General features: G+C 42.2%; 2 non-coding genes across 2 annotated transcripts; one reads left to right on the plus strand and one right to left on the minus strand.

The window, feature by feature from the left end:
* Positions 1-874: 874 nt before the first annotated feature.
* LOC123406446 lies at positions 875-1,071 on the minus strand. The gene has a single exon (XR_006612149.1). It is a non-coding gene; the product is annotated as a U2 spliceosomal RNA (small nuclear RNA).
* A 25,671-nt stretch (positions 1,072-26,742) lies between these two features.
* On the plus strand, positions 26,743-26,939 carry LOC123406447. The gene has a single exon (XR_006612150.1). It is a non-coding gene; the product is annotated as a U2 spliceosomal RNA (small nuclear RNA).
* The last annotated feature ends 212 nt before the right edge of the window (positions 26,940-27,151 follow it).

Here is a 27,151-nt window from a genome sequence, read left to right on the forward strand (position 1 = left end):
CCATTCAGTTATGTTTCTCATAGTTCAATAGGCTTCGAGTGTATCAGCAACCAACAATTCTTGTCGTGGGAGTAACATGTTGATGATTAACTAGCCTCATTAGCATATTAGAATGGAAAACTTACTCTAGTGGAGTGCCTTGCAGTAGCAACACTGCAAGTGCTTTAATCTATATCATTTCTCTGACTGATTGCATCAGTCTTTTTTCTGTTAAGAAGACGTGTGTGTTCTTCCTTTATCTTGTAACTGGAGTAAATAGGGTAACGTAGATACTTGTTGTTATGGCTCAGAAGCTTGCATGGCCCATCAATGGCTATAGTGGGTGCTAGTGGTCATGAGGTTCTTGCTTGAGAGCACTTGCAATATTCTTCAACTTTAGAAAAGTCTGGTGAGGGAACATGAGAAATTCATAATAGACATAAGGAGGAAAACAAGGAGATGATGGCATCCTTTTATGCAGATCATCCTTTCATGATATATATGGGATTACTCCTAACATGATATTTGGGATTACTCCTAATACATCACCTAATACGAATCTCTGTTATTCAACCTTCAACATTACAGACACATACAAAACAAAACGTAAACAGGTTTATGTGAACAAGTTCCTTGAAGTTTTGCTTGAGAAAACAAAATAGTTTTGCTTGAGAAAACAAAATGTTGGGATTCGTTTGTTCTCCTTCATAGGAGCAACAAGTACACTACCAAATAAACAGGGTTAACCAGAGCAGTTTTAAAACAGCAAATCTCTCTGCCTAGCAGAATCTCAAGGCCATACAAGCCGCCCAGCTGGTTTTGAATCTGTTACATATTATCATGCGTTTTGAGACTTTCAAACAAAAGAATTTTAACAGTTTAACTATTGATTTGGTTGGGGTGCGCCGGGCCAGGGCAGCAGTGCAACGCCCAGGCGACGCATGTGGACCCCAGCAGCAAGCTACTGTGATGGGCCCACCCCCACGAAAAATAAATTTAATATCGTTGTGGACATGTAGTCCACATATCAGATATTAAACTGATAAGAACAGATACTACACTTGATCTTAGCCAAAAGGCCGAGAAAGGTATGAGTTGTATTGCTGCCCTCCCCCTCCTCTTATAGCAGCCTCGACCGCCTCTTCACCTCTCCGCGAGCGAGGTGGTACTAAACGAAACAAACGGCACAGAGAACGCGGCTGCTGCCGCGCACGGGCGACCAGCCGAGCCAGAGCCTCTCGTTCGTTTCGGCTTCAGCGGGCCCAACAAAAACACCACGGGCATGCATGCAGGCAGCATCCTCCACGGCCCAGCATTACGGCTTCTTTTCTTTCTTCCTGCTCGTTGTCTCTCTGACATGCGGGGATGGACGAGCCCAACCAAGCCGCACCAGTCCGTCGCGTACAAGTTCCTCCTCTTCCTTCTCCAATCCAACCGTAGCGATCGATCCAGGCTGCCGGCGATGTACGGCGCCATGAAGGACTGGTCCGGCGGGCGGTGCAGGAGGACGACTCCGGCGACTCCGCGGCCGCGCTGCAGCACTACGTGAGTCTAGGACAAATACAGGAAACATCAAGGGATGGAAAACGTATGATCGTCGTAATCAAGTACAGAGATCATTAACCGATGTAAAGTGCATGGAGGACGTGCCATTAACATAGTCTCGAAGGCTGCTCGACATTATGCCTGTTTGTGAGGATCAACTTGTACAGTTACCATGCTTAGCTTATTTTTATCTCAGAAAAGCAATGCAAGGGTGGCATAAACAGCACCAGGACAAAATATGATGAAGCTACAAATAACAAATTACGTTCAGCTAGTAGATTAGACGCTCAAAGAGAGCGTGTAAGCTGTTCAACTAGGCCCCACTTGGTATGGTTGTAAATTTCTTGCATCTGTATTTATTTTACACGGGTAAAATAGGAGCCATAGCTGATTTTTCTCCCGGAAACAAAACGATTGGTCTACACGTGTATTCTAACCCCGAGTGTAAACGATCGAAAACGCTAATCCAAACGAGGCCTAGAAGAAACTTTCGGTAGAAAGTGGAAACTTCACTAGGTTCAATTCAATAAAGCGAAATAATCTTCAATGCACGTCTTAATTTTTACCGGTATCTAACGGTTCTAAATCCTTAAATTGGTAGTATATGACACGAATGAAGTACGACACGTGATTGGGTAAATAGAAGCATCGGATTCAAATTGACTTTTTATCACTTGCTGCACCATATTCCGAAGATCATATGGAACTTCTCGACAAATGCGAGGGCAACGTGTGCGCGTGAATCCAAAATATAGCAGAGTCTGTCTAACATGAAACGGGCCGTCTTCCTGTTTTATAAATAAAGCAACCACCGCATTTATACAATTGCAACAAAGGGATAGGAGATCGATCTTCAAACCTTCCGCAACAGTCCGGGCCGCGAGGTCCCCGCTTGTGGGCGAATTTTGAATTCAAAAGCTCACTCAAGAGTTAAATAGAGGCAATCTCATTTATGTCAACAGAACTTGTCGTGTCCTAGTGGCAACGTCGTGCATTCCTTGGCAATGAGTCCCGTGTTTGATTCTTGTCGGTCGTTTTTATTTCGTTTTGAGAATGCAAAAGTTAAAAAATGTTTTTTAATTGTGGAAGAGAGTGGGAATAGAACTAGCGACTTACAACCAAGAAGCATCCCAGGGTATAGTGCCACTACTATAGGGCAAGGTTGACGGTCTTTAAGTGTTAAATACATATTCTATATGGACATGAAATTTTCTGAATTTAAATTTTGTCTGATTTTTTTTGGTATTTTGTGGTTACCGTGATAACCGCAAATTTCGGTGCCCATAAGTAAAAAAGAAATCCACTTGGGATCCAAATTGATTTTTTTATTCTTTTTGAGGATGCAAATGTTAAAAAATGTTTTTCAATTGTCAGACAAAGTGGGAACAGAACTAGCGAGCCAAGAAGCATACGCGGGTGTAGAGCCACTACGGTAGGGCAAGGTTGGCGGTCTTTAAGTGTTAAATACATATCCGTATGGACACGGAGTTTTTTGAATTTAAATTTCGTTTGAATTTTTTTCGGTATTTCATGATTACCATGGTAACCGCAATTTTTGGTGACCCTCGGTAAAAAAAAGTCCACTCGGGATCCAAATTGCTTTTTTATTTCTTTGTGAGTACGCAAAAGTTAAAAAAAATCCAATTGTTGGAGAGAATGGAAATAGAACTAGCAACTTACGACCAAGAAGCATCCGCGGGTGTAGAGCCACTACGTTAGGGCAAGGTTGGCGGTCTGCAAGTGTTAAATACATATCCATATGGACATGAAATTTTCTGAATTTAAATTTTGTCTGAATTTTTGTTGGTATTTTGTGATTACCGTGGTAACCATAATTTTTGGTACCCCTGGGTAAAAGAAGTCCAGTCGGGATCCAAATCTTTTTTTTATTTTTTTGTGAGTATGCAAAAGTTAAAGAATATTTTCCAGTTGTTGGAGAGAGTGGGAATAGAACTAGCGACTTACGACCAAGAAGCATCCGCGGGTGTAGAGCCACTACGGTAGGGCAAGGTTGGCGGTCTTTTAACTGTTAAATACATATCTATATGGATATGAATTTTTTTGAATTTAAATTCCGTCTGATTTTTTCGGTATTCATGGTTACCGTAGTAACCACAAATTTCGGTGCCCTTCGGGAAAAAAAGTCCACTCGGGTCCAAAACCTTGATTACAATGCACATAAATTGTCGTCGTTTTCTGACGACAGATGCCCATGGGGTGGCTTATGGAACGTGGTAGGGGCCGTAAGAACGCCAACGGGCTCCGGAAACAGGATTGGGGATAAGTTGTGTGAGACACACGATGTACCCAGGTTCGGGGCCCTCCGTGGGAGGTAACACCCCTAGTCGTGTTAGTTTGATTGATGAACCAAATGGGGCTACAATTGTGCTCTTTGAGCTATGTGATGGAGGAGGAAGAACGAGCTAGCAGACTCCTACCTCTTGTGTGCGTGTATGTGTGTGATCGGGCGACCTCGTGCATGCGGCGGTACCAGGGAGTTTTATAGTCCAACCCCGTGACTTTATAATAAGAATAAAGGGTATCGCGGGACCCGGCTGGCAGCCTCTCTAGCCGGCCAGGGGACCCACTGGTTGGAGGATTCTTGTCGCGTGTAGGGGCCCGCCGGCAGCAGGGTCCCGCCAGGAGCCGGGATCCGCCAACGAGTCGTCGTCATTGGTGCGTGCTTGTTATGCAGCAGCGTGTGCCGCACTATGGAGCGTCGTCTCGTGTAGTCGTCTGCAGTCAGCAGTACGATTGGGTGCACCATAGCCATGCCAGGGCAAGTAATGGAGTGGATGGCGGGCGTGCTGCCATTGTGCCACCTCGGCTAGTCGCAATCGGCAAGGGTCAGTGGTACAGTCGCCATCAGTGTAGCCACATGCGGTCAGGTCAGCGGTACATGAGCCGTTGTACCCATGCCTTTGATGATGTGCCCATGACGTGTTTGTTAGGGTGATGTGACTCGAGGTAACCTGCCGCGGCTAGGGGGAATAGTCAAGCCGGATGGAGTGCGGCCTTGCCCCGAGTCGGCTCGGTTGCGCAACCGACCAGGGGCATCCGATACTTCGTGAGAAGAGGTCGTCTTGCGTTGTTGTTTTTGAACGAGGATGGGAGAAACACTTGATTTTAGCAAATGCAATAGCAAGAACACACGAAGTGGAAAAGTCTCTCACACTCAAATCCCCCCACAACAATAAAATCTATGGAGAAATATGAGAGGAAGAACAAGGAGCTCGCAAAGAACTCCAAGATCAAGATCCAAGGGGTTACCCTCACATAGAGGAGAAAGTGATTGGTGGAGATGTGGATCGAGATCTCCTCTCTCTTTTCCCTCAAGAACTAGCAAGAATCATTGGAGGAATTGAGAGTTAGCAAGCTCGAAGAAGGTCAACAATGGGGGAAGAACATGAGCTAAAGAGATAAGGTTCAATGGGGAAGAAGACCCCCTTTTATAGGTGGGGAAAAACCAACCGTTGTGCTTTACAGCCCGCACAGAGCGGTACTACCGCTCATGGGAGCGGTACTACCGCTCATGGGAGCGGTACTACCACTCGGTAGGTTCACCAGCCATGCTGAGGCAAAAAGGATGCGCAAATAAAGTCCGACGGAGCGGTACTACCGCTCAGCACAGAAACTGCCTTAACTTTCGCATACGAACTCCAAATTCAACGAAACCAAGTTTGTTGGAAAGCTAACGACATGCGCTAACACAATCTTGGTAGAAATATCAATAATAATCAAGTGATAAAAGGCCCATAAGAAAATTGTGAGAACCCTTCTTTGAATAAGATTGGTAAAAACTCCCAACATTGAAAACATCACAGAAGATGCATATGGGCTCTGTTTTCGATGAACTCGAGCTTGTCATGAAGATGACCATAAGCTCTAAAACTCACAAATAGAAACACCAACACAAGAACCAAGAAGTATGATGCAAGGATGCAAATGGTTTGAGCTCTCAACGAACGATACGATCAAGCTACTCACTTGAGATCCCCCCTTGACAGTACGACAATCTATCCTAAAACAAAAAAAAACTATCAAGGGCAAACCTATACCTTGCACCTCGTCCTCTTGATCTAGATGATGATTATCTTGGCTTCCTCAAGATGGACCACCTTTCTTGATTGCGTTGGCTTGATGAAAACTAGTTGATTGCTCCCCCATACACACTATGGGTGAGCCTCTCTTCAGCATATCTTCACAAGTCCATTGCCACCATCCTCCACCACTTGACGTCATCCTCCATGGGTTGTATGAGATCTTACTCTTGATGCAAGCCCATGGAAACACACCTAACCCCACATAGAACTCTCACGAAGACCATGGGTTAGTACACAAATATGTAACGGCCAATGCTTACCATACCATGGGATTACTTGATCCCTCTCGGTACATCTTGTACGCTTTGTGTGTTGATCATATTGATTTACTCTTTGTCTAAAGATCTTGATCAACCTTGTGTCTCTATGACCATTCTTTGGATAATACCTAGAATACCACATTGGTCATCATATAAACTCCTTGAACCCAGCAAATGGACTTCAAGAAGTGCCTATGAACAAATCCTATAAATATAACTTAAGGCGACCATTAGGCCATAGGAATTGTCATCAATTACCAAAACCACATATGGAGAGATATGCTCTAACAATCTCCCCCATTTTGGTAATTGATGACAACCACTTCAAGAGAGTTTATATAAGGAAATAAGCATAACCAAGCGCACACATACAAAGCAATGATGCATGCGTGCAAGATGTAAATGCTTATGCAATAAAAGCAAAACCCTCTAAACATACCCAAAGTAAACTCTCTAAACTTCTCCCCCATTGGCATCGATTGCCAAAATGGACGAAAAGTTTTGAAAGCCAATATAGTAGGTGGTCCTCCAAAAAGTGTGTACTTCTCAGCAAATGATTGCAAAGAAATACACAAATACAATGATAAGTAGTTGGAGGAAAACAAACTATATCGAGGACCCAAATATTGCAAAAATAAGGATTGTATGGCACAAATACATACAAAATAGAAGAAAGCAATCAAAAGATACCATATGGAACAAACAATCACATGGTCCTTCAAACCACATGAATAAAAGATACTATGATGAAGTCAAAGGAGTGTTTTATCAAAACTAGAGAAGCTCCCCATGATTTGTGCACTAATAAGAGATTTTTGTATTTGATACAAGTGCACAAAATAGGATCGTTGCTCCCCCAAAATTAATAAAAACACACAACGAGTGCAAGAAGATAGATGAGACAATAAGCATATCACTTGCACAAAACAAATGGTTGAGCAACAAGTAAAACAAGCAACTTAAGATAGGCTCAACCAAAATAATGTGTGTGAGTCATGGCAAAGCACTTGAGAAGACTAAGATAAGGATGAGCATTACTCATCAACATTGTCTTGATGAAATGAGAAACAAAGTGCAAGACATATCCTTCCCACACACACACTACTAGAAAATGGGTTCACAAGCTTATTAAAAAACAAATTGAGAACCAACGCTTGTGACAGCCCATGGTGAAGATAGGAAATAATAACCTTGTTAAGAGGAGGGATACCAACCGAAATGGCAAAACCCTCATCAAGACAAGCATGAGGAAAAATAATCTTCACCACCAAAGAGTGCATCAAGATGCAAGAATATAAGATACGCACTCAAGACAAATCCTTTCACGAAGCCACCAAAAACGAAAAAAGGAAATGCAACGGTGGACGTGAAAGAAAAGAGGATATCAATTAGAGATGTAATTTCTCTCATGTGTAAAAGATTCTAGGTAGAAGACAATCATGATGATATTTATCCACAAAGAAGGATGTACACACGAAATGGTTACAAGAAGGAACAAACAAGATATCCAAAAGGAAGTCATAAATATATCAATAAGATCTTTGATTGGAAGCATATCACATGGCCTAATATTTTCTTATTGTACAATATGAACTTCCAACATATGAACATCAAAGACATCCCAACTAGCAATAATACATCATCATTCGGATGCTTTGAGAAAGGAAACAAGTACCACAAGAACGAATCAAGAGATTCATGCCATGATGCAACCTGGAAAGAGAGACAAAACCAAGAGAGGAGGGTATAACCCCTCGCGGTCCCGACGGCGCGGTAGTACCGCACGTCATCACCGTAGTACCGCCTGGCCAGCGGTTGTAAAATTACAACCGCTCGCTGGGCTGTAGTACCTCTCGTCCAACCACAAAAGAAAAATACTGTCGTGCTCGATGCGGTAGTACCGTGTCGGTGCTGCTAGTGCACGAGTGCAGTAGTAACACCTCTCCAGCGGTAGTACCGTGGCTATCCACGGTAGTACCGCTCAGCCAAGAAAAGGCAGGTTCGGGCCTTTGCAAGAAATGTATGCATGAAGTAGATACTTGATACCGAGACAACATTGGATTGATGTAGTAGAAAGTTGTTCATTGATCATCCTGACTTGGCTCCAATAAACACATGGTGTCAACACGTTCCTTGTACGTGAGCCGAGCATCCAATGCATCTCTAGTTGTTCCTAGAACAACAAAACAAACAAAATGGTGCCCAAACTCATTGGGACCAAAGAGTTAGAAAACCAATAGTACATAGGACAAACTCCACATAAATATGTGCATATAGATATGAAATTGAATTTCATGCAAACTTTAGCCAATTTATGACAAGGTGGAGTTTCCCTTATATGAGTCAAAGGAAGAAAGCATGCAAAAGGAAAAAAAATAAAGTAAATATGCATGCTCAAGGCTTTCAAGAATCACATCAACACATAGTTGATAAGACAACAAAAGGCAATGTATCAAGTGAAAATAAAATACCAAACGAAAAATTATCACTTGAAGGATATCAATTAAAAGATACATCAAGGAATGATATCCATTGATACAATCCAAATAAAAAGCAACAAGATACAAATTGAAAGGAAAGCAAACACGAGGTATCTAGTTCCCAAAAGAGAGCAAGGTTCCAAACAAACCAAACCCTCGACAAATTTTCATGATGGCACAAAGCATCATAAAGAGCAAGACTTGCCTCCCATCAACACGCACTTGATGGGGATCAAAAGATGTTATAATAAACACATAAAGAGAGTGTTCTAAAGAAAATAATATAGCTCCCCCAAGATATATGCATTATATATAATTTGCATTTGAATACAAAATGCACAAGATGGAATCATCAGTTTCACTATATTGATAAGAACACTAGACATGTTTAAATAGATCCACAAAAGGCAAGGAAGACAAACGATACAAAAAATCCAATGTAAAGATGATTAGCAATTTCTACCACATGAAGGGAATACCAATTTTCAAAGGACAAGAACTATTTGGAAATAATTCCTATTGGTAGAATGAAAATATATCCAACATCATCTTTACTCCAAAAACACAAGCAAATGACACTTGTAGAGCTAACATGCCACCTAGGAACAAGATAATTTACAATATCAACACTAAGTGGCAATATCTCAAATATACACATTTTCTATGCTTGTAATACCCACATAGCATATTACTCCCCCATAATGTGATAACCTAACGTTATTAACAAGTGGCAAATGAAAATCAATAACAGATAATTAATGGACAATTTAGAATTTGAATTTCTCATGAGTAAGACATGCCACATAGAGTCTAGATAATTTTGAAATATCAAAACTAAGTGGTATCCTCATGTATACCCATTTATAGGATTGTGAGGTGCGCAAAGCACATCACTCTCCCACAATGGGATAATCCATTAACCGCTCACAAGAGCCAACACAGATACAAAGAGGATGCAAAAAGGCTCAATACAAGACTCACATGTACATGATGTGCAAACCAACATACACATACTCGATTACTCACGATAAGTCAGTTGGAAGCACGACATATACAAACACATGCAAGGTACAAATCCACAACATGCAAAGGGGCAAGTAACTAACAATGTAAACAATTTAAGTACAAGTTATCGTAAGGAGGCACATTGGATATGAGATAGAAACTCGATAATCCAAATGACTTGGCTTGAGATAATATGAATGATGAAGACCCCTTAATTCTTCATTATGTATCCAAGTCTCCAATATCCTTCACAATCACCTATTGATCAAGTTTGAGCTTGTTGGTCCCCAACCACGTTGGGTCCTAAGAGGTTAGTCACAATAGGCTTGGCAACCCAAATGGTGCTTTTCTTGACACCACTTTGAGTACCAACAAACTTGGCAAACACATTGCCAACCTTATCCTTCCCAAGAGAATAGATATCATCAATAATGATTGGGTTGGATAAATTACCTCTCGTGCAAGAAGAAGCGAAGTGACCCTTCTCACGACATAAGTAGCAACATCTACCCTTTAATTTATTCCCTATTGATTTCTCAACACGAGGAGTCTTGGCTTGGGTATTCTTGGGAAGAGGCATTTCTTCAACTTGTAGGTGTGTATGTGATTGAACTAGTGTCCGCTTCCCTCGTTGCTTGTGACTTCGGGGCTTCTTCTTTAGTGCGCAACATCTAACATGGTGCCCTTCAATTTTGCACTTGAAGCAAACAATCTTGGTCAAAACCTTGAGATAGCTCCGAGATCTCATTAGCGTAAACTCGAGGAAATAGATACATTTTTACCATGGCAACAAGATATAGAAAGCATATCATCATGAGATTTAGTCAAGCAGTTTTTACATCATATGCACGGACTATCAACACAAGCATGTAAAACATTTAGAGTGCTCAAAGTGTTAACGCCCAAATATGAAGCATTGCAATAATATAGTGATGAAGGATCATCAACAATAAGCCCACTATCATCATTGCAATGATCTCCACTACTCACCATATCATTACCTTGTGGCAATCCACATGTAGGTGAAGTAGATGACGTTGAGAAGACCACATGACCGGAGGTGGAGGGAGAACAATCATTCCCACAAATCTTGGACGTACCATATTTATCTTGAAGCTTTGTCCATAACTCATGAGCATCCCGAAATGGCATGAGTTGAAATATAACTACATTGCTCAAAGCATCAAAAAGCACATTAGAAGCTTGAGCATCGAGATAAGAGTTTTTATCATCCTCTAAAGATATATTTTGAGAATCCTTTGGAGGCGAAAAAACCATATCTACAATTCGCTCTAAATTTGGGTCCAAGACCCGAAAGTGATTAAGCATGCGAATTACCCAAACATCAAAATTTGTGCCATCGAAACTAAGAGTGTCAGTAAATCCTAAACCCCTAGTCGACATCCTTAGTCTCTAGGTGGTTAAACCTAATAAAGAGAAATCTGGCTCTGATACCAATTGAAAGGACGTAGATGCCGCCTAGAGGGGGGTGAATAGGCGCTTTAAAATAATTACGTTTTAGGCTTGAACAAATGCGGAATAAAACTAACTTTTAATTTGTCAAGCACAAAACCTGAAATCAACTAGGCTCACCTATATGCACCAACAACTTATGTTAAGCAAGATAAACAACTAAGTGATAGCAAGATATATGACCAGAAACAATATGGCTATCACAAAGTAAAGTGCATAAGTAAAGAGTTCGGGTAAGAGATAAACGAGGCACGCGGAGACGATGATGAATCCGAAGTTCACACCCTTGCGGATGCTAATCACCGTTTGAAACGATGTGGAGGCACAATGCTCCCCAAGATGCCACTAAGGCCACCGTAATCTCCTCATGCCCTCGCACAATGCAAGATGTCGTGATTCCACTAAGGGACACTTGAGGGCACTTGAGGGCAGTCACCGAACCCATACAAACAAGGTTGGGGCAATCTCCACAGCTTAATTGGAGGCTCCCAACAACACCACGAAGCTTCACCACAATGACATATGGCTTCGAGGTGACCACAAATGCTCGAGGCAATCTCCACAACTTAATTGGAGACCCCGAAGTTTGTCCGGAGCTTTACACCACAATGATTGAGCTCCGAGGCACCACCAAGCTTCTAGGGGTACCAAGTACCCAAGGGTAATAAGCTTCTAAACTTCTCACTTCCATGTATCACCGTGGAGACTCAAACCGATGCAACTAATGCAATGGCAAGAACACACGAAGTGGTCAAGTCCCTCACACTCAATTCCCTCCACAACAGCAAAATCTATGGAGAAATATGAGAGGAAGAACAAGGAGCTCACGAAGAACTCCAAGATCAAGATCCAAGGGGTTCCCCTCACATAGAGGAGAAATTGATTGGTGGAGATGTGGATCTAGATCTCCTATCTCTTTTCCCTCAAGAACTAGCAAGAATCATTTGAGGGATTGGGAGTTAGCAAGCTCTCAGAAGGTCAACAATGGGGGAAGAACACGAGCTCAATGGATGGATAAGGTCCAATGGGGAAGAAGACCTCCTTTATATAGTGGGAGAAGGAATCCAACCATTACCCCCACTCACAGCCCGACTGGAGCGGTACTACCGCTGCCCGGAGCATTACTACCGCTCCCAGAACATCCGAGGCAGCTGTACTACCGCCCGAGAGCGGTAGTAAAAAATTACTACTGCTCCACGGTCAGTACTACCACTCGCACCAGGAGCGGTACTACTGCTGGATACTGAAACCGCCATAACTTTCGCATACGAACTCCGAATCGAGCAAACAAAAGCTTGTTGAATTCACGACGACAAGAGCTATCCAACACCGACATAAAATCTTAAGAACATGCAGTTATGAGAACGCCAATGATATGGAAATGTGAGACCTTTATGAATGAAGAACCGACAAAAAATTCCAACATCGAAAACATCATAGAATATGCATATAGACTCTGTTGTCGATGAACTCGAGCTTGTCATGAAGATGACCATAAGCTCTAAAACTCACAAGGAGAAACACCAAACAAGAAATAAGATATGATGCAAGGATGCAAAAGGTTTGAGCTCTCAACGAATGATACGATCAAGCTACTCACCTGAGAGCCCCCCTAGACACTATGACAAACTATCCTACAATAGAAAACCCTATCAAGGGCAAACCTATACCTTGCACCTAGTCCTCTTGAGCTAGATGATGATGATCTTAGCTTTCTCAAGATGGAACACCTTTCATGATTGCTCCCCCATACTCACTATGGGTGAGCCACTCTTCAGCACATTCTTCACAAGTCCATTGCCACCACAATGGACGACAAGTTTCAAGCATGATATCTTTGTGATGCTCCACTTGGACTTGCACACCGCAATCTTGATGACGATCACCACTTGATGTCATCCTTCATAGGTTGAATGAGATCTTCCTCTTGACTCAAACCCATGGAAACACACCTACCCCACATAGAACTCTCACGAAGACATGGGTTAGTACACAAAAGCGATATGGACAATGCTTACCATACCATGAGATCACTTGATCCTTCTCGGTACATCTTGTACGCTTTGTGTGTTGATCATATTGATTTACTCTCTTCTTAGTCTTGATCAACCTTATGTCTTTATGACCAATCTTTGGATAATACTTTGAATACCACCTTGGTCATCATATAAACTCCTTGAAACCAACAAATTGACTTCAAGAAGTGCCTATGGACAAATCCTCCGAATATAACTTAAGGCAACCATTAGTCCGTAGGGATTGTCATCAATTACAAAACCACATATGGAGAAATATGCTCTAACAGATGCACTTTATATGATTTATTTAGAACTAACTGGATTGATGTTGTTTTCAACAAAACTACCGTGGTGCTGTTTTTTATGCAGAAAATGAAAGTTCTCGGAATTGCGAGAAAATTTTCTATGATTGTTTTCTGGAACATATGAGCAACGTTGGAGCGAAGAACCACCAGAGGAGGGCTGCCACGGAGGCACAAGACAACATGGCACGACCTAGGCCTTGGTCGCGCCTTGATGGCTTCTGGGGCCCACATGGCTTCGTTGCGCGTGATTCCAACACTAGAAAATCCTATAAATCCCAGAAACCATTAAAATAAAGAGAGAGCTTCCACTCCGCCGCCACAACTCTCTGTATTGCCGAAAAACCAATCTGGAGCAATTCCAGTACCCTGCCGGAGAGGGAAAACCATCACCGGTGGCCATCTTCATCATCCCGGCGGAGGCCATGACGAGGAGGTAGTAGTTCACCCTCGAGGCTAAGGGTGTATACGAGTAGCTATCTGTTCAATCTCTCTCTCTCTCTCTCTCTCTCTCTCGTGTTCTTGGGATGGCACGATCTCAAGAACACGGGCTTTGTTAATATAGTTAGATCATATGATGTGTTTCCCTTACCATCTAGTTGTGTTGAATTGAGTCTTTTCCTTTAAGATCTCGTCATGTTGGATTGAGCATATTGGTATGACAACACTTGATGTAAGTCTTGCGTGGGATACCCGTACTGACATTGGGGTATTCTATTGATTCACTTGATATATGTTGAGGCATCAACTTGCACGTTCCGGTGACCTTGGGGATCTATGCATAGGGGTGGATTGCACGTTTTCATACCATGTTCTCAGATAGAAATCTTGGGGTGCTCCTTCCACGTTTTTTTGTTGGATTGAATATGATAGCTCTGAAATTGTATGATGCATGTCGCATAATTTACCCACAGATACTTGAGGTGACATTGGAGTATCTAGGTGATAGGGTCGATTGATATGTATCATTGGTGTTATTCTAGTACGAACTCTTAGATAAATCAAACGGAAAGGATAGCTTGATGTTATCTTAGTACAAACTCTTGAATAGACTGAACGGAAAGGATAGCTTGATGTTATCTTAGTATGAACTCTTGAATAGATTGATCGGAAAGAATAACTTTGAGTGGTTCTACTACCTGCACCAATTTCATCTTATTGTTCTCCACTAGATACGAACTTTGGAGTGATTCTTTATTGCACATTGAGGGATCCAACTATATTAGCATTGTTGAGAGATTGCACTAGTGGAAGTATGTACCCTAGGCCTTATTTCCAAGCATTGATACAACATTTTGCTCGCTGTTTGCCACTTGTGACCTTGCTATTTTTATATTTTTAGATTATAAAAACCTATATCTACCATCCATATTGCACTTGTATAACCATCTCTTCGCCGAACTAGTGCACCTATACAATTTAGCATTGTATTGGGTGTGTTGGGGACACAAGAGATTTCTTGTATTTGATTGCAGAGTTGCTTAAGAGAGACCATCTTCATCCTACACCTCCCACGGATTGATAAACCTTAGGTCATCCACTTGAGGGAAAATTGTTATTGTCCTAGAAAACTCTGCGCTTAGAGGCCCAACATGAGTCTACAAGAATAAAGTTGTGTAGTAGACATCAAGCTATTTTTTGGCACCGTTGCCGGGGAGGTGAGTGCTTGAAGGTATATCTTTAGATCTTTCAATTAAATCTTTTAGTTTCTTATTTTTAACTAGTTTGGTTTTATAAAATAAAACTTCAAAAAAATGGAGTCTACGTTGCCTAAATGGTTTCATCGTTTTAAAGTCTTCCGTGAAAAAGTTGGTTTGAATTTTTTTGCTCATGTGAGTTCCTTGAATGATGAGCATGATTTCAATGTTGTTAGTACAAGTTCTCTTAATATCCATTATGCTAATGATGATTGCACTAGTCATGATAAAAAGGTTTCCTATAAGCATGTCAATTTTGAGGAGTGAATAAAATTTACAAAGACATGCCATATAGTGACGATAGATTTTGCAAGAAGCATAAACATGATAAAACGAATTGTTGGCTTAAAGTGATAGATGAAAGTGCCATAGAATTATGCTCTCTTCATCCCATTACATGTTAACTTTGCAATAGAGTTAGTCATCTTAATTTCCAATGCAAGTTATTTTATGATCGAACCGTTTCCAAATATTGTGATAATATGATCTCCCATGAACTCTATAATGAACTTTGTTTATTTTTGGGACAGGAAGACTTGTCACATAAAAATGATTGGTTTGATATATTCCTTATCACAAATGGTAATGAAACTATCTACAAGAAATCTATATGTTTTGCATAGTGAACTGCAATGAGAATGGTTATATCGCCAACTATAGAAAGAATGAGAAACCAATAGGATATAAAAGGAACACTAATGAAAGGGTAAAGGTCTCCCAATACCACCCTATTGTTTCTCGTGATGAATCAGGTTGCAAGGGAGAGCTTTCCATCAAACCAATCTCTTTAAGAATCTCAAAAAAATCACTTGGACCCACACATAAGGTGGTGAAGAAGAAGAAAAGAAGGAAAAGTAGAGGTAAAAAGGTATCTCCCCCAAATAATGTTGTTCCTATAATCATTGAGAATGAATACAAAAATAGTGTGGATGATGATACACTTGATGATTATTTTGGTATGCCTACTACTTGTGATGAGGATGATTGGTAAGATAATGATACTCCTTATAATATTGAAAATCTTTTTGGCACCAACTTGGAAAAGTGTGATGATAATAATTGTTACACTATTGGTGCTATTAATGCTATTGATGATTATGCTAATGATATGCAAACCCACAAGCTTGGGGATGCTATGCTTGATGAGAATGAAATATTTGAGAATACATTTGCTGCAATTGATGTGTATTCCAAGCTTTGGGATGCTATGCATAATGAAGATGATATTTTTAGTCCCCCAAGTTTTGATGAGCAAATTTATTATGATGATGGCATGCCTCCTATTTATGATGATTATGATGATGATATGTATGTTATAAAGAGTAATGATAGCCATGAAACTTATCATCATGATTTTAATATTCAATTTGGTTATGTCAATCAATTGTCTCATGATAGTTATTTTGTTGAGTTTGCTCCCACTACTATGAATGGGGAGAAAATTACTTAAGTGGAGAGTAAAGAAAATTCTATGCTTGTGAATCATGAAGATAATGCTTTATGTGATAGTTATATTGTTGAATTACTTCATGATGCTATTGAAAATTATTATGAGGGAGGAACTTATGCTTGCAGGAATTGCAATAATATCAAGTTTCCTCCCTACGTACTGAAAATCTTGAAGTTTTGCTTGTTTTGCCTTCCTATGCTAGTTGATTCTTGTTCCCAAAAATTGTTTTCTCACAAAATACCTATGCATAGGAAGAGGGTTAGACTTAAATGTGTTTATCATATGCTTCATGATGCTCCCATTGTGTCCCAACTCAATATTTTTACGTGAGCATCATTGAAATCATTAGGCCTAGCTAAAAAGGCTTTAAAGAAAAGCGCTTGTTGGGAGACAACCCAACACTTTTAAATTCTGTTCTTGTGTGTTCACATGATTAATCTACTTTATTAATCATGTTTTGTGTATTTTATTTCAGTAAAGTGTCAAGTAAAGCCTTTGGGATAGTGTGGAAACTTGTTAGTTTGAATCTGTGCAAAAACAAAAACTTTTGGCTCCAGTATATGAATTATGTGATTTTACTAGAAATTCAAAAAATTCTGAAATTTTTAAGAAGTTTTTATATGAAAATTCTATGTGTTGTCCTAGGTTTTTCAGAATTTTAGAGTTGGATAAGTATGGTGTTCAGTCATATCTTCACAAACTGTTTGTTTTTTGACAGATTTTGTTTTGCATGCATAATTTGCTTGTTTTAGTGGTTCTATAGCTTATATTGAGTGATATAAATTATGGTAATGATATAATACAGTAGGTATCATGTGGTCACAATTATGAATCTTGTCTTGACAATACCTAAGTGAATGATCTATCTTTATTATACTAACCCATCTCATGAAATTCTGTTAAGTTTTGTGTGATTGAAGTTTTCAAGTTTTGGGTGAGATACCGATATGAGGAGGATAAGGAGTGGAAAGACCCTAATCTTGGGGATGCCCAAGGCACCCCAAGGTAATATTCAAGGAAGACCCAAACATCTGAGATTAGGGATGCCCCGGAAAGCATCCCCTCGTTCGTCTTCGATACTATCGGTATATCTTACTTGGAGTTATATTTTTATTCGTCACGTAATATGAGTTTTGCTTGGAGCGTCATTTTATTTTGTTAGTATTTCGTTCCTGTTATTTATAATCTTGCTTTTCAATAAAAATTTCCAAGATTTGCCTTTAGAATGCTTGAATTGCATGTGTGATTTGTGTTGTATAAAAACAAAAAATGTTTCTGTAGGATTTGAATTATGTAATTTTACAGGAAAATGGGAAGTTTCTGAAATTTTTACACAGCAGGTTAATAGAAATTATTAATAATGTACTAAATTTTCATAATTTTTGGAGATAGAGAAGTACACTGTTTTAATAAATTACTACAGACTATCCTGTTTAGACAGATTGTTGTCATAGTTTTGTTATCTACTTCTTCTATAGTTTTCATGACTTATATTGGTAGATATAAATTGTGGAAATGATAGCATACAGTAGATAATGTTTTAAAATTATTATGAAACTTGCCTTAGTAGTACATGAAGTGTTGATTTATTCTTATGTCTACTAACCTATCTCACGAGTTCTTTTCAAGTTTTGTGTGGATGACGTTTTTGAGACATAGGTGAAACCGGGATATGAGAGGATTGAACGAGATACAAAAGCTCAAGCTTGGGGATGCCCAAGGCACCCCAAGAAAATATTACAAGAAGTCTCAAGCATCCAAGCTTGGGGATGCTACGCATCCCACCCCTCTTCGTCAACTATCAGTTAGCTTACGTTGAGCCTAAATTTTTCTTCATTCAAATGATATATGCTATTCTTGGAGTGATATTTTTGTTTTTTGTGTGGTTTGAATAAAATATCAAGATCTAAAAGGCTTTACTGAGATATAGTCCTCATATATCTACTTAATTGTTTGACTACTCATTGATCTTCACTTATATATTTTGAGAGTAGTTTGATGTTTACTCTTGTGTTTCACTTATATCCTAAGAGTAAAACATTGAATTAATTGAATATCATAATTATGAAATTATATATATGCTTCATATGCTTATCCCATGGGGACTAGTGACTTCACATTATAGGAGTATAAGCGGTAAAATTTGTTGGAAGTTAGCAAACATAACATTGGTCATTTAAATGATTCATGAAAAAACATTGAAGGAAGAGAGGTTTCACATATAGATATACTATCTTGGACATCTTCTATGATTGTGGGCCCCATTAATGATTTTCAAACTTGATCAAGTAGTTGACGTTGGACAAGGAACACAACTTAATGGTTATGTTTGTTTATATTCACATATCAGTTATATTGTCATGGATCCTCTAACATGTGGTGCTTGTTTAGAACCTTTTGCTAGCCAAAACTTTGTACTAACTAGAGATACTACTTGTGCATCCAAATACTTGAACCTAGTTTCTTGCCATGAGAGTCCACCATATTTACCTATGGATTGAATAAGATCCTTCAAGTAAGTTGTCATTGGTGCAAAAAGCAATAAAAATTGCTCCTAAATATGTATGATCTTTTGTTAGAAGGGAAAATAAGCTTTGTACAAACTTGAGATGGTGAAGAAATAAAAGCGACAGACTGCATAATAAAGGTTGCCATCACAAGGGGCAATATAAAGTGACGTTCCTTTTCATTAACAGATTGCGCATCCTAAAATAAAAAGCACATGACAACCTTTGCTTCCCTGTGCGAAGGGCCTATCTTTTACTTTTTATGTCAAGTCAACTTCTTATTCCAATCCATGAATTCCTTGGTTGGCAAGCATCATGTGGTGGGGAAGGATCCATACACATATATCCAATTGAATATAGGTGATCATAATTCATTATTTGTTGACATTATCCCTGCGATAAATAAGTTGGGAGGCAAAACTTTAAGCCCCTATCTTCCTTGTGTTTGACTGAAACTGTTTGTTCTAAACATATACTTTGAGTGTCAGCAATCATGGAAGACTAAATGATAGCTGAGCATGTGGAATTTGCTGAACCAAAGCTCTTGCATAGAATCTTCCTGAAAATAAGATGAATTGTAATTGTTTGTTTGCTATTATTCAAAAAAGTTTATGTTCTATACATTAACATGTGAATAACTTGCTACTCAGTCTTGAGAAGCTTTATGACAAATACTTGCTGGTTATGATGCTAGAAAAATGGCTGAAATTATCCTTGACCAATATTATACATTATGCTAGCATTCACACTTTATAAATTATTTCTTTTATCATTTACCTACTCGAGGACGAGTAGGAATTAAGCTTGGCGATGTTGATATGTCTCCAACGTATCGATAATTTATGAAGTATTCATACCATATTTTCCTATGTTTATAATAACTTTATAGGGTATTGATGCACTTTATATGATTTATTTAGAACTAACCCGGACTGGTGCTCTTTTCAGCACAATTACCATGGTGTTTTTTTTGTGCAGAAAATGAAATTTTTCGGAATCGCCCAAAACTTTTCTATGATTTTTTCTAAAACGTATGAGCAACGTTGGAGCAAAGAACCACCAGAGGAGGGCTTCCACGGAGGCACAAGCCAACAGGGCGCGACATGGGCCTTGGTCACGCCGTGCTGGCTTGTGGGGCCCACGTGGCTCCGTTGCGCGTGATTCCAACACTAGAAAATCCTATAAACCCCAGAAACCCCAGAAATAAAGAGAGAACTTCCGCTCTGCCGCTGCAACTCTTTGTATTGACGAAAAACAAATCCAGAGCGATTCGAGTACCCTGTCGGAGAGGGAAAACCATCACCGGTGGCCATCTTCATCATCCCGTCGGAGGCCATGACAAGGAGGGAGTAGTTCACCCTCGAGGTTTAGGGTATATATTAGTAGCTATGTGTTCAATCACTCTCTCTCTCTCTCATTTTCTTGAGATGGCACGATCTGAAGAACATGGGCTTTGTTAATATAGTTGGATCATATGATGTATTTCCCTTACCATCTAGTTGTGATGAATTGAGTCTTTTCCTTTAAGATCTCGTCATGTTGGATTGATCGTATTGGTATGACATCACTTGATGTAAGTCTTGCATGGGATACCCGTAGTGACATTTGGGTATTCTATTGGTTCACTTGATATATGTTGCGGCATCAACTTGCGGGTTCCGGTGACCTTGGGGATCTATGCATAGGGGTTGATTACACGTTTTCATACCATGCTCTCCGATAAAAACATTTGGGTGCTCCTTGCACGTTCTTTGTGTTGGATTGAATATGATAGCTCTGAAATTGTTTGATGCATGTCGCTTAATTTACCCACGGATACTTGAGGTGACATTGGAGTATCTAGGTGACATTAGGGTCGATTCATATGTATCATTGGTGTTATTCTAGTACGAACTCTTAGATAGATCAAGCGAAAAGGATATCTTGATGTTATCTTAGTACGAACTCTTGAATAGATTGAACGAAAACGATAGCTTGATGTTTTCTTAGTACGAACTCTTGAATAGGTTGATCGGAAAGAATAACTTTGAGGTGGTTCTACTACCTATACCAATTTCATCCTATTGTTCTCCACTAGATACGAACTTTGGAGTGATTCTTTGTTGCACGTTGATGGATCCAACTATGTTAGCATTGTTGAGAGATTTAACTAGTGAAAGTATGTACCCTATACCTTATTTCCAAGCATCAATACAATGTTTTGCTCGTTGTTCGCCACTTGTTACCTTGTTGTTTTTATATTTTCAGATTACAAAACCCTATATCTATCATCCATATTGCACTTTTATCACCATCTCTTCGCCGAACTAGTGCACCTATATAATTTACCATTGTATTGGGTGTGTTGGGGACACAAGAGATTTCTTGTATTTGATTGCGGGGTTGCTTGAGACAGACCATCTTCATCTTACACCTCCCACGGATTGATAAACCTTAGGTCATCCACTACACGGAAAATTGTTATTGTCCTAGAAAACTCTGCACTTGGAGGCCCAACATGAGTCTACAAGAATAAAGTTGTGTAGTAGACATCAGTCATCAGACCAACCCAGCAGCACAGACTTAACAAACTCACCAGCCGCCTCGGGTTCCTTTGACTCTGTCGTGCTGTCTCTCGATGCTCCGTCTCCGGCGCGGGTCGTCTCCCTCGACTCCACCTCGTCGGCGTCCTCGACACGTCATCTCATGACCTGCCATAAATCTGCAGCCGGGGAAACAGCTCCTGCCGCAACCGACATCTAGCGTCACGCACAGAAAAGCGACGTGAAAGACATGAGAAAGGAAAACTAACTTGCCACTCACGCACGGGAGCCGGATGATCCTAGCCATAGGGGGCCTTGCCCCGTCGCCACTCCCCTTCGTCCATCTGGGTGGCGGAGATCAGGTTCACCCGCCTCGCCATGTGCACCAACCTCAGCTCCTTCATGGAGAGGCGACATGGGTCACGTCGGCCACCCATGTGATAGATGAGGTGCGGGTGGCACTGCAGCGGTTGAACCCGACACGCCACCATGGTGGCAAGGAGATCCGCGCTCGTGAGGCCTTTCTCATCGGCCATCTGCGTTAGCCGGGCGCAGATCTGATCCACCTCGTCGATCGGATATGGCAAGGCAGACTGCTAGTTCAGCTTGTCAACCGGAGGCATGTCAAAGAAGTCGGGCATGTTGATGAAGTTGTGGGCCGGATCGATGTTCTTCACGTAGAAGAAACACTTCTACGAGCTCTTCACCGAGTCCTGCAGGGGGGGGGGGGGCTTCAGGAAGTTGGCTCCCGTGCGGTGATAGACAAGTGCCACCCCGCACGCGGTCATCTCCTTCATGTTCGTGGACTTGTTCACCACCGTATGCTGCTTGAAGTTGAAGAGCCGACGCCAGAGATCCAGGCGCGCCTCGATTCCCAGGAAGCCCTCGCACAGGGTGACGAAGGCGGCCAGCTGCAGGATGGTGTTGGTGGTGAGGTGGTGGGGTTGCAGGTAGAAATGTGTAAGGAACCGACGAAAGAAGGTGCACGCCGGTAGCCCAAGCCCTCGGGCGAAGTGCTCGGTGAACACCACCACCTCGCCGTCTTGCGGGGCCCGAGCATACTCCACTCCCACAATGTGCACGACCACGTGCTCATCCGACGGCAGCTTGCGGTGATGGCAGAGGCACTCGATGTATTCCTCATCGACGTCGCTGCCGTCCGAGACGCCCCTGGTCGTTGTCATGCTCGGCGACGGCTCAGTGCGCGGGGCCAAAAACAAGAAAGGTCGGCAGGTCGTAGCAGGCATCGACGGCGAATGACGTCACGACGGCCGCGAGACCGACGCTTCTCTCTCTCTCTCTCTCTCGATGCGGGAGGGGGATCATCGGAGAAGGCAAGGGACGGGGACGTAGGAACGAATGGCACCCTCGGCCCCCTCCTGTCCCTTTAAACCCCGTGCGGGGTAGTGGGGAAGGGGATCTGACGCGCACGATCCCCACTACCCCTGCACTGCGCGGGCAGCGTTACTGCTCCGTGGAGCGGCAACCGTCGCCCCCGATCCACAGGAGATCCAGGCGTATGGCCCAAGGCCACAGTCGAGCTGGCCCCGCGCCACGGAACGGTGTTGTCACGCGCGTGCCTTTTAAGGCCTCGACCCGCAGCATGCCACACGTGGTATCGTTCCTCTGCGCGTCGGAGAGCCCGAGGTGGTCCGTGCTACGGCCGACTATGGATCGGGTCGCCTCCGGCTGGTATGCGATCCGGTTGCGGCTCCGCAAGCCCGCGGGCGAAGAATCCAAGCCAGTGAGGACCATCGTTCTGAGCCGGCGGGCCTCCCCTCCCCGGGGTTTGCTAAAATCAAGCGTTTCTCCCATCCTCATTCGATAACAACAACACAAGACGACCTCTTCCCACAAAGTACCGGATGCCCCTGACCGGTTGCGCAACCGAGCCGGCTCGGGGCAAGGCCGCACTCCATCCGGCTCGACTATTCCCGCTAGCCGCGGCGGGTTAGCTCGAGTCACATCACCCTAACAAACGCGTCATGGGCACATCATCAAAGGCATGGGTACATCGGCTCATGTACCGCTGACCTGACCGCATGTGGCTACACTGGTGGCGACCGTACCACTGACCCTCGCCGATTGCGACTAGCCGAGGTGGCACAATGACAGCACGCCCGCCATGCACTCCATTACTTGCCCCGGCGTGGCTATAGTGCACCCAATCGTACCGCTGACTGCAGACGACTACACGAGACGACGCTGCATAGTGCGACGCACGCTGCTACATAACAAGCACGCACCCAATGACGACGACTCGTCGGCGGATCCCGGCTCGTGGCGGGACCCTGCTGCCGGCGGGCCCCTACACGCGACAAGAATCCTCCAACCAGTGGGTCCCCTGGCCGGCTAGAGAGGCTGCCAGCCGGGTCCCGCGGTACCCTTTATTCTTATTATAAAACCACGGGGTTGGACTATAAAACTCCCTGGTACCGCCGCATGCACGAGGTCGCCCGATCACACACATACACGCACACAAGAGGTAGAAGGCTGCTAGCTCGTTCTTCGTCCTCCATCGCATAGCTCAAAGAGCACAATTGTAGCCCCATTTGGTTCATCAATCAAACTAGCACGACTAGGGGGGTTACCTCCCACGGAGGGCCCCGAACCTGGGTACATCGTGTGTCTCACACAGCTTATCCCCAATCCTGTTTCCGGAGCCCGTTGGCGTTCTTACGGCCCCTACCACGTTCCATAAGCCACCCCATGGGCATCTGTCGTGAGAAAACGACGACAATTTATGTGCATTGTAATCAAGGTTTTGGACCCGAGTGGACTTTTTTTTTCCGAGGGGCACCGAAATTTGTGGTTACTTCGGTAACCATGAATACCGAAAAAATCAGACGGAATTCAAATTCAAAAAATTTCATATCCATATAGATATGTATTTAACACTTAAAAGACCGCCAACCTTGCCCTACCGTAGTGGCTCTACACCCGCGGATGCTTCTTGGTCGTAAGTCGCTAGTTCTATTCCCACTCTCCAACAACTGGAAAATATTCTTTAAATTTTGCATACTCACAAAAAAATAAAAATAAAAATTGGATCCGGACTGGACTTCTTTTACCCAGGGGTACCAAAAATTATGGTACCACAGTAATCACAAAATACCAACAAAAATTCAGACAAAATTTAAATTCAGAAAATTTCATGTCCATATGGATATGTATTTAACAATTGCAGACAACCAACCTTGCCCTACCGTAGTGGCTCTACACCCGCGTATGCTTCTTGGTCGTAAGTTGCTAGTTCTATTCCCACTCTCTCCAATAATTGGAAAATATTTTTTAAACTTTTGCGTACTCACAAAGAAATAAAAAAGCGATTTGGATCCCGAGTGGACTTTTTTTTACCGAGGGTCACCAAAAATTACGGTTACCAAGGTAATCATGAGATACCGAAAAAAATTCAGACGAAATTTAAATTCAAAAAATTCCATGTCCATATGGATATGTATTTAACACTTAAAGACCGCCAACCTTGCCCTACCGTAGTGGCTCTACACCCGCGTAAGCTTCTTGGCCGTAAGTCGCTAGTTGTGTTCCCACTCTGTCCGACAATTGGAAAACATTTTTTAACTTTTGCATCCTAAAAAAGAATAAAAAAATCAATTTGGATCCTAAGTGGACTTCTTTTTCACTTAGGGTCACCGAAATTTGCGGTTATCACAGTAACCACAAAATACCAAAAAATCAGACAAAATTTAAATTCAGAAAAATTCATGTCCCTATAGCAATATGTATTTAACACTTAAAGACCGTCAACTTTGCCCTATAGTAGTGGCACTATACCCGGGGATGCTTTTTGGTTGCAAGTCGCTAGTTCTATTCCCACTCTCTTCCACAATTAGAAAACATTTTTTAACTTTTGCATCCTCAAAAAGAAAAAGAAAAACGATCGACAAGAATCAAACATGGGACTTACTGCCAAGGAATGGAGAGCGTTTCCACTAGGACACGACTAATTCCGTTGACATAAATGAGATTGCCTATATTTAACTCTAGAGTGAACATTTGAATTCAAAATTCGCAAGTCGGGACCTCGCGGTCCGGACTGTAGCGAAATTTTTGAAGATCGATGTTGGAGATGCCGCTATCCCTTTGTTGCAATTGTACTTATTGCATAAATGCGGTGGTTGCTTTATTTATAAAACTGGAAGACGACGCGTTTCATGTCAGACGGACTCTGCTATATTTTGGATTCACGCGCACACATTGCCCTCGCATTTGTCGAGAAGTTCCATATGATCTTCGGAATATGGTGCAGCAAGTGATAAAAAAGTCAATTTGAATCCGATGCTTCTATTTACCCAATCACGTGTCGTACTTCATTCGTGTCATATACTACCAATTTAAGGATTTGGAACCGTTAGATACCGGTAAAAATTAAGACGTGCATTGAAGATTATTTCGCTTTATTGAATTGAACCTAGTGAAGTTTCCACTTTCTACCGAAAGTTTCTTCTAGGCCTCGTTTGGATTAGCGTTTTCGGTCATTTACACTCGGGGTTAGAATACACGTGTAGACCAATCGTTTTGTTTCCGGGAGAAAAATCAGCTATGGCTCGTATTTTACCCCTGTAAAATAAATACAGATGCAAGAAATTTACAACCATACCAAGTGGGGCCTAGTTGAACAGCTTACACGCTCTCTTTGAGCGTCTAATCTACTAGCTGAACGTAATTTGTTATTTGTAGCTTCATCATATTTTGTCCTGGTGCTGTTTATGCCACCCTTGCATTGCTTTTCTAAGATAAAAATAAGCTAAGCATGGTAACTGTACAAGTTGATCCTCACAAACAGGCATAATGTCGAGCAGCCTTCGAGACTATGTTAATGGCACGTCCTCCATGCACTTTACATCGGTTAATGATCTCTGTACTTGATTACGACGATCATACGTTTTCCATCCCTTGATGTTTCCTGTATTTGTCCTAGACTCACGTAGTGCTGCAGCGCGGCCGCGGAGTCGCCGGAGTCGTCCTCCTGCACCGCCCGCCGGACCAGTCCTTCATGGCGCCGTACATCGCCGGCAGCCTGGATCGATCGCTACGGTTGGATTGGAGAAGGAAGAGGAGGAACTTGTACGCGACGGACTGGTGCGGCTTGGTTGGGCTCGTCCATCCCCGCATGTCAGAGAGACAACGAGCAGGAAGAAAGAAAAGAAGCCGTAATGCTGGGCCGTGGAGGATGCTGCCTGCATGCATGCCCGTGGTGTTTTTGTTGGGCCCGCTGAAGCCGAAACGAACGAGAGGCTCTGGCTCGGCTGGTCGCCCGTGCGCGGCAGCAGCCGCGTTCTCTGTGCCGTTTGTTTCGTTTAGTACCACCTCGCTCGCGGAGAGGTGAAGAGGCGGTCGAGGCTGCTATAAGAGGAGGGGGAGGGCAGCAATACAACTCATACCTTTCTCGGCCTTTTGGCTAAGATCAAGTGTAGTATCTGTTCTTATCAGTTTAATATCTGATATGTGGACTACATGTCCACAACGATATTAAATTTATTTTTCGTGGGGGTGGGCCCATCACAGTAGCTTGCTGCTGGGGTCCACATGCGTCGCCTGGGCGTTGCACTGCTGCCCTGGCCCGGCGCACCCCAACCAAATCAATAGTTAAACTGTTAAAATTCTTTTGTTTGAAAGTCTCAAAACGCATGATAATATGTAACAGATTCAAAACCAGCTGGGCGGCTTGTATAGCCTGGAGATTCTGCTAGGCAGAGAGATTTGCTGTTTTAAAACTGCTCTGGTTAACCCTGTTTATTTGGTAGTGTACTTGTTGCTCCTATGAAGAGAACAAACGAATCCCAACA

This window comes from Hordeum vulgare, chromosome 6H, assembly GCF_904849725.1.
Source record: "Hordeum vulgare subsp. vulgare chromosome 6H, MorexV3_pseudomolecules_assembly, whole genome shotgun sequence".
Lineage (NCBI taxonomy): Eukaryota > Viridiplantae > Streptophyta > Magnoliopsida > Poales > Poaceae > Hordeum > Hordeum vulgare.